This window comes from Equus quagga, chromosome 13 (assembly GCF_021613505.1).
Source record: "Equus quagga isolate Etosha38 chromosome 13, UCLA_HA_Equagga_1.0, whole genome shotgun sequence".
Classification (NCBI taxonomy): domain Eukaryota; kingdom Metazoa; phylum Chordata; class Mammalia; order Perissodactyla; family Equidae; genus Equus; species Equus quagga.
This window is the reverse complement of record NC_060279.1, coordinates 17,703,366-17,716,164: the sequence shown is the minus strand read 5'-3', so window position 1 is coordinate 17,716,164 and position 12,799 is coordinate 17,703,366.

The window sequence follows — 12,799 nt, the reverse complement described above, 5'->3', positions numbered from 1 at the left end:
ATTTAGCCTACATATTCGGAATGTTTCCAAATCCTGTGCACAATTAGGTACTTAATAGGTGTGTTTTTATTTTGATGGAAGGATTTATCAATTGCAGTCCTCAGGTACACAATGTATGTGAAGCTGGCCTATGCCCTCTTTAGTACCACACCTCAGACCGTGGAGCTAAGTGATTCAATCAAGTGAGTGATTCATTCTCTTCAAATAGTGAGTCACATGCAAATGGACATTGCAACTCAAGATTTCTTAGATCAAGGGTCAGCAGCCTTTCTCAAACAGTTTGCCAAATGTATGTTTATTCATTCACTCCTAAGAGGGAGTCACTGAGCCTGAGGAACAGTCAGGAAGCATTGCAGTCCAAGATCCCAAAGAAGAAACTCCTGGTTTGGAAAACAGTGGGGTGTTGGAGAATGGTGGTCAGAACTCTCTCTCGTTCTCTATTCTCCTAATATTTACTAAGGGAGACTTTATTAATCTTCAAGAATTTCTCCCAACTCCCAGTAAGAAAATACCTCTGGGAAAGATCTACACCTTGAAATTTTGTCTGCTAATTTAATGGACACAGACCATCTGGAGAAGACAAGAAGAAATGCTCATAGGGAAGACTGAAGAGCATTAAAAAAGAAAATTAAAACCTTAGCCTCTTGTACTCTATATTGTGCAAGGGCCTTAGTGTTTGTGGATCTCTTTACCACTCCAAGCACAGTACTAGCAAAGCCATCTTGGGGGTCCCTAGTCTAAAATCAACATATTTCATGTCAAAATCTGTTGTATTACCCAGAAGCTGCTGTTTTTCCCTAAAGCATCCAACTAAAAGAAAAAATCTTTTAATATTTTATTCTCTCCACTTTCTTAGTTTCTGTAGGGTAGACTACTATTTTTGAGTGCAGAGAATATGATACTGATATTCATTGTCATAAATCTGCTTTTCTTCGAAACCATGGGAAACCACACGTGCACAGACATGCACAACTTCCTCCTTTCCCTGCCTTTATTATTTTACCACCTCCATGTGCAATCAAGTTAAAATGTGATATAGATGAAAAGCTAAGAAACTCAGGACGTATGTTTGTCACATTAAGACATTCTAAGGATATGTACCCAAGTACTGTTCTGCTTTGCTTAACTATCTTAGGGTCGGTTTTTTTCTTTTTTTTTTTTTTTGAGGAAGATCAGCCCTGAGCTAACATCTGCTGCCAATCCTCCTCTTTTTGCTGAGGACGACCGGCCCTGAGCTAACATCCGTGCCCACCTTCCTCTACTTTATATGTGGGACGCCTGCCACAGCATGGCTTGACAAGCGGTGCCATGTCTGCACCCGGGATCTGAACCAGCAAACCCCGGGCCACTGAAGCGGAATGTGTGAACTCAACTGCTGCACCATGGGGCCGGCCCCCTTAGGGTCTTTTTTATTCTCAGAAAAATTCTATGTATCAGAAACTAGATAATTTGTCCTATATTTATAAAAACCCTTAATATCATTGGATTACAAGGTATGAGCACATTCCAGAACAAATAGTAACTTGATATATTCTTATATTCCACATTTTGACCATATTAAGCTTTTAAAAAAATTTTATTTCCTGGCTTCAATTCTCCATTGTCCTTAGAATAAAGTCCCCAGTCCTTAGGATGACCAATGTGATCTGGTCCTTGCCAGCCTCTTCTCTAGCGTTTCCTGGCGTCATCCCTCTAGCCCCAGTGACCTTCTCTTAGGTCCTTGAATAGGCAGTGTGCTTTTGTGCTCAGAGCCTTATACTAGCTTCTCCCTTACCTAGATAACTCTTCACCCTAGACCGCTCTTCCTTCTAATGCTTCAAGCCTGAAATTGAACTTCTTTGGAAAAATCTTTTCCTCCCACCATCCCAATCAGGCTAGGTTAGTTTTACCTGGTACATATTCCCATGGCACCCTGACCTCTTCTTCACAGCATTTGTCATATTTGTAAAATTTGCTTAATATCTGTTGTCCCCAGTTGGCAGTAAGCCCTGTAAGGGCAGACATATGCCTGTTTCACTCACTTCTGTCTTATCACTCCCTCAGCAGGGTGCTTGATACAAGAGGTGCTTGATAAATGTTTGTTGAATCAATTAATCTTAGAAAAAAACAAACAGAAATTTGGACCATAACTTTCATATAAATGCTTAAAATTCCTGACCATGTTACTATGGAACATAGAAGTAATCCCTAAGCAATAAGAAAAGAACTTTATTGGCCCTTCAACCTATTTAATCGGCCTTCAACCTATCTGGGGAATTGAAACCTGCTATTATATTTAACAAGATGGAAATTTTAATTAAATGAAATTTACTTAGGCAATGAATGAAGAGCACACTTATAAGATTATGGATAACTCATCAGTTATCCCACAGCAGTCTCATACTTGAATGTAGGGAAAAAAGTCTTCAATGTCCAAATCATTTTTATTTAACTTTTATGTTTTCTAATTTGGGAATACGGGAAGCAGTTAACCCTTTTATTATGTGGCAAAATAGGAATGCGCTGCTGGGGGAGGATGGCAAGAGAGAAGAGAGGCTATCAACTAATTGGAAAATAAGATGGAAAAATTAGATTTCAAAATTCAGAAAGAAAATTGGATAAGAAGGTAGAATGGAAAGCTCAGTGATTTTCATATTTCTCACCAGAAAAGTGTTTATAAATTCTGGAATTATTTTTTTTTCTCTTCTACTGAGATAGGGCTAAATAGATTGAATGTAAATTTCTTAAGGAAAGGGCCATATGCAATTTCAAAGTAACTGAGATATTTAAATTATGTTTCTGGAAGCAGGTTCTCCAAGTTCAGTTAGATAACGTATGTAACATACCTCTGTGCCGGGCGCTTAGTAGGTACTCAACAGGTGGTACTGCTCTTATTATGCAAATAGGGTGAATCAGAGCTTCACACAACTTCACACTAATGAACGTAAGTTAAACCTGTTTAAAAAAACACACACACAAAGTGTTGTAGAATTGCGTTTGTAGAGAGAGGTACACAGCATACTGCCTGAAAAGCATACGACCAGTTGTATCATATGACCAACTATAAATTGCCAAGAGAGAAAATATCTTTCATCTACTTACAGAGGATGTCTCAGTTCATTAGCAGTTTCGTGTTTGAATGAGATGAAATCCAAGACCTGTCAAAGCTGAAGAGGATAAGGAGGCTCATAAAGAGCAAACCCAGCTGCCTGTGCTTTCCCCTGCCCTCTTTCAAACTGACATCTCTAGAAGGCTCTCTGGCTTGCTCTCTTACTCTCTTGCTCACTCTCAACCATTGGCTGTAAGCTTCCCCTCATGGTCCCCTAAGTGATCCAATCCTTTGTCCAAGAGGACGTGCATGGTTTTAGTTGTTCTTTAGCAATATCCCTGTGGTAGAACAAAGCCTATAGGGCCAAATATTGGAATGCCAACATTTCCAAAAGGTAGGCAGCAGTGGCCGAGATGTTACAGAAGGTTATTAGCTGTAGAAAGAAGTTGAAATTAATTTTCTATAACTATTTGTGGGACAGCCAAATTTTAGCATTAAAGCACAGTAGGAATCTTAGGGAGAGTTAAGAGTTTAGGATCTATAGGGAGTGTTCAACTGATGATCAATTCCTATCTTTCTCTGCTCTTTCAAGACAAATCTAAATCTAAACCAATATTTTACTTCTGGGAACCTTAATCTGGATGTATCCTGATACTAAGGAGAAAGCTTGTTGAGTTATGGATCCTCTAGGATTTAAGCATGTTATTTATTCATTCTTTCATTCATTCAGTCGTCAAAAATACATTGAGAATTTTCTATGTATTGGGTCATGTGCTAGTCACTGGGGTACAAATGGGAACCACACAGTCTGCTCTCAGAGTTTAAAGTTTAGAGGGAAATTAAGTAAAGGCAGTTATGTGATAGGGTGATAAATCTGTGGAAGAGATCTTTGGAACCATTCCACCTTGAGATCACGTGCAGACGTGCAATCAGATAATGCGCTTAAGTATCCCAGTCAACTGTAAGGTCCTTCAGAATAAGATTTTGCAGAGTTTGCTTTTTCAAATTCTATTCCCCAGGAGGAAAAGGAATATATACAGTTCAACCGGCCAGAAAAGTGACGGAAAACCATGGCTAGAAGTATTCTAGACTAAAACATGCCTGAAAGACACAAAACTATATGTATAAAGTATAACTGTGAAATAGAATTGCATAAAAAATGGTCAGAAATACAACAAAATATTAATAGCAGTTATTTCTGTGAGGAGAACTGTCTATGGGCAGCTTTTATTTCTTATGTTTGTCAACGTTTCCCACCAACCCAAAAGTAAAATAGGTTTTATTGTTGTTGCTGTTGTTGTTAGAAGTTTCACTGTTTGTCATGGTTTTTAAAGAATGCCAGAACTATCTGCCACAGTACGGGAGCCTGAAAGTAACATTGGAAATGGAAAAGGAGATAGATTAAGGATCAATGTAGGGGCCGGCCCCGTGGCCAAGTGGTTAAGTTCATACGCTCTGTTTCGGTGGCCCAGGGTTTCGCTGGTTCGGATCCTGGGCATGAACCTGGCACCGCTCATCAAGCCACGCTGAGGTAGTGTCCCCCATAGCACAGCCAGAAGGATTTACAGCTAGAATATAGAACTATGTACTGGGGGGCTTTGGGGAGAAGAAGAAGAAGGAAAAAAAAAAAATTGGCAACAGATGTTAGCTGAGGTGCCAATCTTAAAAAAAAAAAGATCAATGTAATAGCTTTCACATCCTGGTGATTGAAAAAACATCTTGTTATAGGCTTTTCCTAAGGCTCATTCTAATGTAATATTAGGTACTGATACTTTTGTACAAACAAAAACTGAAGAGGGTGATCATCTTTGAATAGGTCATTACTGACCCTTGGTAATTTTGCATCTCCTGGGAACCATCACAGCCTGAGAAAGATGGAATGCTCTAGATGGGATTCACAGAATCATTTAAGTAATAAAAGTCTAAAATTTAATCTTTACTTAAACTTTTTGCTTTCTCTTGGCTTTATGGTTCTCTTCTCCTCTTCCCTCAACTTTAGGTCACACCCCTGACCCCTCCCAATTATATAACAACCTGTATTTCCTCATTTCTCTGGGATGTCACCAGTCAGGAACCTCAACATTTGCATTTTTTTTTTTCTATTTATGGGTGAGGGAGAAAAAGAGAGGCAGGAAAACTGAACTGAGAAAGAAGCAAGAATAGGGAAAGAGAAAGAGAAAAAGAAGTCTGAAGGAAAAGAAAGAAGAGGTGGATGAGCAAAGAAGCACACTGCCTGGTAGCAGTAGTAGTTGTTAGACACCTATCTATTAGAATCTACTCTCCATGAGAGATATTAAGAAGAGACAAGATCCTGTCTATCTTAAAAACAAGAAAGGGACCTGGCAACCTCTGAAATATACTTCCAGACTCAGCAATCTCTATCTTGTGAATGGGACATCCATGGGTCTTGCTGCCTATAATCTGTGACAGTTGGAGATGATTCCATTTAATGACCCAGTTCAAGGAGGCTGGAATACACCGTGAGAAACTTTGTATTGCCATTTTAAAGACTGATATTCTCCAGAACAAAAAGTATCATTAGAGAAAGCTAGGAGAGATTTCATCTTATAAAGAGATTACAGACTTCAGCAGGAAAGAATCCAGGATAGAAAAATAAGAGATAAGAGAGGCTAAGTAGACAGGAATGTGGCTTCTGAGGAAATGGGAGAAGACAGATTTTCAGGACACAAATGCAGAGAGGAAAATATCTTTTCTGGTAAAATAATAATGAGTGTAATTGTGAGATTTTCCTCCTCTCCCTCCCAAGTTTTCTTTTATCTCTTGCCCTTTTGGATTTCAAAACTTAAGGTTACAAAATTATATAGACTCTAGAGAATTCAGGACAAAGACTGATGATTTAAGAGTAAGGCTTTCAGCACCAGAATAAATAAAAATTCCTCTAATTGGTGTATACGGAAAATCAGAGAGGAGAGTAAGAAATAAGGGGAACTTCGTACTCTGCCTCCCACCCCAAGCTAGAAGCCCTGCGGAGATTTACAGAGACTCTAAACAGGTTTCTGGCATTGAGAATGGCAGAAACCTCAGCTCCCATTACTCAGTAAAGCCAAGGAAGGTAGCAAGTCCACAGAGTTCCTCACATCCAGATGGCACAGGAAAATAGGCTAAATGGTATTATGAGCTCACTTTATGAATTGCTACATCTTCTCCAAAAACTTCAATAATAAAAACTTTTTTTAATTAAAAGATATTTCTGGATTCATTAACGAGATTATCTTCTCTGGGCATCAGAAATGAAAAAGCAACACAGCTCTTACTGGGTTCGTGGGGCTAGAGCTGTGATCCTGATGGTCTTCTGGGTCTGAAAGCAGGTGAAGTTGGCTAGGAGTTTGACTCCTTCGGAGTAATGGAGATCAATAGCACCCCACACAGGGGTATGGCTCCTCAGCCAGGCTCACTGTGAACTGGGATTTGGGAAAAGCTATGACTTCCACCCTGAGCTAGAGTTTAAAAAACAAAACAAACAAAACCCCCAGCTCATCTGTGGGAGTGTTGGAAGGAAGCAGAGAAATCAGTGCACACAGACATGTGCCAGTCTGCTTTCTGGCTCAGTAAACACATCTGTTATCTTCCCCAGTGTTCTGAGGGACAGGAGTCCTGAGACACCTAGTTCTGGACCAGAGGGTCTCAGGATCTACAAGGAGGCTGCACTAAAATGGGATTGGGCTGGAGTAGGTAGAAAGATAAAGCTACCACTTAAGATGAGCTGCAAATGACAGTTTGCACACAAGGCAAATTAAGACTAAAAACATCAGCCAGCCTCTCAACTTAGTTTTTGTTTATTGATCTGTGAGTTTCTAATAAAGATATATTAAAAATTCCCAATGTAATTGTTAATCTACTTATTTTTCCTTGTAATTCTGTTACTTTTTGTTTTATTTCATGGTTATATGGATAGCTGGATAGAACTCCTGTCAATTTTTTAGCATTTTTTATTTTTACCACTTTTTAATATAATGTAATTTTTTATCATTATGTAATATCTCTTTATCCTTATTAATACTTATTTGCTTTAAACTATTTTATCTGATACAGTACTCCATTCCAACTTTCTTTTGGTTCTCATTTGCTTGCTGTAACTTTTTCCTTTATTTTCAACCTTTCTATGTTATTTTATTGGCAGTTGGCACATCTTTTGTAAACAGCATATAGCTGGGTTTTTGATTTTTCATCCTGGTAGTCTCTGGGGTTTTTTTCTTATTGTTGCCGTGACATTGGTGTATAACATTATATAAATTTCAAGTGTACATTATTATATTTCGATTCCTGTGCAGATTACATCATGTTCACCACCCAAAGACTAATTACCATCCGTCACCACACATATGTGCCTAATCACCCCTTTTGCCTTCCTCCCTCCCCCCTTCCCTCTGGTAACCACCAATCCAGTCTCTGTTTCTATGTGTTTCTTGTTGTTTTTATCTTCTACTTAGGAGTGAGGTCAAACGGTGTTTGACTTTCTCCCTCTGACTTGTTTAACTTAGCCTAATACCCTGAAGGTCCATCCATGTTGTCACAAATGGCCAGATTTCATCATTTCTTATGGCTCAGTAGTATTCCATTGTGTATGTATACCACATCTTCTTTATCCATTCACCCCTTGACGGGCACCTAGGTTGCTTCCAAGTCTTGGCTATTGTGAATAATGCTGCAATGAACATAGGGGTGCATGTATCTTTATGCATTTGTGTTTTCAAGTTCTTTGGATAAATACCTAGCAATGGAATAGCTGGATCATATGATAGATCTATTCTTAATTTTTTTTTTTTTAAATATTGGCACCTGGGCTAACAACTGTTGCCAATCTTTTTTTTTTTTTTTCTGCTCTATTTCCCCAAACCCCCCCCTGTACATAGTTGTATATCTTAGTTGCAGGTCCTTCTAGTTGTGGGATGTGGGACACTGCCTCACCATGGCCTGATGAGCAGTGCCATGTCCTCGCCCAGGATCCGAACCCTGGAGCACCACAGCGGAGAGTGTGAACTTAACCACTCGGCCACGGAGCCGGCCCCTATTCTTAATTTTTTGAGGAATTTCCATACTGCTTTCCATAGTAGCTGCACCAGTTTGCACTCCCACCAGCAGTGTATGAGAGTTCCCTTCTCTCCACATCCTCTCCAACACTTGTTGTTTCCTGTCTTGTTAATTATAGCCATTCTGACAGGAGTGAGGTGATATCTCATTGTAGTTTTGATTTGCATTTCCCTGATAGTTAATGATGTTGAACATCTTTTCATGTGCCTGTTGGCCATCTATATCTTCTTTGGAGAAGTATCTGTTCTGATCTTTTGGCAGTCTCTGTTTTTTAACTGGGAAGTCCAATCCACATGAGTACGACCTATTTGAAATAATATCTACCATCTCTACCATGTACTTTTGATTTTCTGTTTACAATGCTTTCTCCTTATTTAACTTATTTATTTTTGGTTTGTTTGCCTTTCCTGCCTTTGTTGGATTGATAACTTTTTTTTATTCCCTTTCTGCTGATTTGGAAACTATAGATTAAATGTTGTCTATACTATAAGTAGCTACTCTTAAATTTTTAAATGCACACTTAACCATTTATTTTCCTAACAATTTATAGTTTTTTAAATACAACTATCCTTCTGCTCCAATAAGACTGTGTTTTAGCTACCAAATGTATTGGGACGTTACTGCTATCTAGAATTTTAGTTCCATATTTATTAGTATATAACATAAAACAGTTACTATGCAGTCAATGTATAATTAGATTTATTAATCTAATTTATCAATTCTTATATATTTACCATTTCTTTCCTTAATACCACACTTTCATTCTGACTTCACTTTTCTTTTTGCTGCAATACATCCTTTAGTAATTCATTCAATAAAAATTTGTGGTTGGTAAACTTAGTTTTGAAAGAAAAGTTCTCTATTTCATCATTACTCTTGAATTATAGCTTAGCTAGGTATAGAAATCAATGTTGCCAGTTATTTTCCCCTCCATGCTTTGGAGATATTACTACATTGACATCTGGTATCTGTTGTTGCTGATGAGAGTTCTTTGTCTCATTGCCATTCTTTTTATGAGTAATCTGTGTTTTCTCTTTGGTGGCTTTTGAAATTTTCTCTTTATGCTTAATGCTATGGATCTTCACTATAGTGTACCTAGGTATGAATTTATTTTCATTATTTTGCACTTAATATGTGCTTTCATTTCAAGAACTATAGAAAATTCTCAATATTATCTCTCCAAATATTAGTTCCATCATTCCTTTTATTCTCTCTTTCTGAAACTGCTAATTAGATGCATCCTTCATGTGTTCTGTCTATGTATTGCTGTGTAACAAACCACTCCAAAGCATAGTGGCATGAAACAATAACCATTTTATTTTGCTCCCAGATTCTGTATGATAGGAATTTGGAAAGGTACTTCAGGGATAGCTTGACTCTGCTTCATGATGTCCAGGGCATCAAATAAGAAGACTTGAACACCTGGTAGTAACTTGAATAGCTGGGGTTTTTCACTCACATGTTTAGGCTATAGTAACAAAGGCTGGACTCTACTGGAGCTGTAGATTGGAGGACCTATACATAACCTCTCCATGTGGTTTGAGTTTCCTACATGGTAGTGGCTTCAGGGTAATCATCCTACTTATATGGCAGCCCAAAGCTCCAATAGTGACTGTTCCAGCAAACAAGGCAGAAGCTACATGGGCTTTTATTATCCAGCCTCTGAAATCACATAGTGTCACCTCCACCTAACTTAGTCACAAACGTGCCCAGATTGGGGAATGCAGGGGCTAGACCCACCTCTTAATGGGAGGAGTATCAAAGCATTTGTGGTCATAATTTAAAACTGCCACACATGTTTACTCTTTTATATCATGCTGTATTCTGCATGAATTCCTAAATATAATCTTCCAATTTAATAATTTTTTTCTTAATTAACTAGATGGAGGAATTCCCTTACCAATGTATATCAATTCATCACAATATACACTTTAAATACCTCACAATTTTGTCAATTATACCTCTAAGAAACCTGGGGGAAAAAAATTTATTCTCTGACTGTGACCAATTTGCAGTTTATCTCATTATTGATTTTCTGTCTTCTTTTTTTTTGGTGAGGAAGATTGGCCCTGAGCTAACATCCATTGCCAATCTTCCTCTTTTTACTTGAAGAAGATTGTCTCTGAGCTAAAATCTGTGCCAATATTCCTCTACTTTGTATGTGGGATGCCGCCACAGCATGGCTTGATGAGTGGTATGTGGGTCCACGCCTGGGATCCAAACCGGTGAACCCCGGGCCACCAAAGCAGAGTGCACGAACTTAAACACTACACCACTGGGCCGACCCCTAATTATTGAATATTTTTTATCACAATGTCTATTTTTCTATTTATTTTTCATATTCATTTTTTCTTTCTTTATCTCTTCTGTGTTTGTTTCTTAAGCTTTGATTTTTTAAATATTTTATTTCTTTGTCTCTGTGAATGTATTTATTTTAAAGTCATTTTAAGATTACTTTCCAATCTGAACTTCTATTCCAGTGGAAATGGATTGTCTTCAGGAAATAGAAGATTTCTATAATATATTGTGTACAGACATATACAAAAACCTCCACCTAACAAATAGAGGATTCATACATCTCAAACATTTATAAAATTTGGCCACATACTAGGCTAGATATTTCAATGCATCACGATAGTACAGACCAAATTCTTTGATAAAAATTTAGTTAAATTAGAAATTCTCATATGTTTGAAAACTTAAAAACACATTCCTAAATAACTCATGATTCAGACTAAAAATTACAAACCATTAGAAAAGAATAAAAGAGAAAATACTTCATGGCAAAAGTTGGATAACGCCGTGAAGGTAGTCATTTGAACGAAATTTATGGCATTAAATGCATTTATTAAAAATTATTTCAAGTGGATATGCTAAGCATTCACCTCAAGGAACTAGGAAATAAATATGGTCAACCCAAAAAAGGTAAAATTGATTGATAAATTCAAAAGCTGGTTCTTTGTGGAGACCAATAAAATAAACTTCTAGCAAGCCCCATTGAAAAGAAGACAGCTTAAATACGCAATATTAGAAATTCAAAAGGGGATATAATTAGAGATACAGTAGAGTAGAGATTAAGAAATCAGTTATACTATAAAATTTGTAAATTTAAGTGGTTTTTCTCAATAAATTGAAAACTGAGGTAAAACTGACAATTTACCAGAAAAATACAAGTTAAAAAGTTGACTTGAGAAGAAATACAAAATCTGAAGAAATTAATCATCGATGAAATAGGTCAGTAGTCAAAAGTCTCCCAATACTTCCCTTCCTATGCTCCCACTCTCCTTTGCCAAAGAAACCATGCCAGGTGGTTTTACATGTAAGTTTTACCAAATTTAATGGAACTGAAAATCCTCTCTCATACAAATTGTTCCAGAAGAAGAGTAAAAGCTATTCAGCCTATCTTATGAAGTTGTTATAATCTTGAGACCAAAATAAGACAAGAACTCTGTAAGCAAAGAAAATTATGGATGAATCTCAGTTTTTTGAACACTGATTGAAAATACTAAAGAAAGTAATTATGAAATCAAATCCAGCAGAGTGTACAAAATGATACATCAAGCACAAATAAAGTTTACCTCAAATATAAAGATGGTACTGCAATTTAAAATCTATCTGTAATCTACCTTATTATCAGATTAAGGAAAACACCCATATGCTTGTCTCAATGGATACAGATAAAGCATTAAAAAGTCAAGAACCATAATTAAAAACAAAATCTCTTAGCAAACAAAGAATATTAACTAGATGTGGATTATATGTGAAGAGTCTGTAACAAAACATTTAATTATGAGATTATAGAAGCAATTCCATTGAAGTCACGAACATGACAAGCCTGTAATAACTTCTTCAAGTAACATTATCCTACAAGTTCTGGTCCTTGTATTTAAGAGAAAAAAAAATATTCAATGATCAGCAAGGGAAAGTATAAAATATTTGTAGACAACATCATTTTTCAGCTAGAATCTCTACAAGGTTCTTCAAGAAAAACAAATTAGGCAAAGTGCTGAGCAAAGTTGCCAAATCATGATCAGTGTGAAAGATCAATAGCAATCCTATATACCTAAGTAGCAGGAAATCCGTATACCTGTGTCATAGTGGGGGAAAGATCCTATTCACAAGTGCAACAGAAATAAGATGCCTAGGAATAAATCTGACAAAAATGTGCAAGAGCTTTATGGCTAAAATACCAAAAGGCATGGGGGCTGGTTAAGTTCGTCTGCTCTGCTTCGGCGGCCCAGGGTTTCATCTGTTCGAATCCTGGGTGCAGACATGGCACCACTCATCAGGCCACGCTGAGGCATCCCACGTATCACAACTAGAAGGAGCCACAACTAAAATATGTACAACTATGTACTGGGGGCCTTTGGAGAAAAAAAGGAAAAATTAAAAAAAAAATCTTTAAAATACCAAAGGGCAAAAAAAAAGAAGATTGTAATAAAAAATACATGATACTAAATTCACAGAACAGAAAATCTATGTCATAAAGGATTATGATTCTCCACAATTAAGTGCAATGTCAGTCAAAATCCAAACAAGACTTTCTGTGGAATTTGACAAACGGATTCTAAAGTTAATTATAAAGAGAAAGATCTAAGAAGAGCCAAGGCAATTCTAAAAATCCAAGGAAGTGTGATTTATCCCTCCAGATAGGAAGATTCCTTATAGAGCTGGAGTAATTCGATACTGCAGTGTTGTGATATGATAAAGAACATTGAA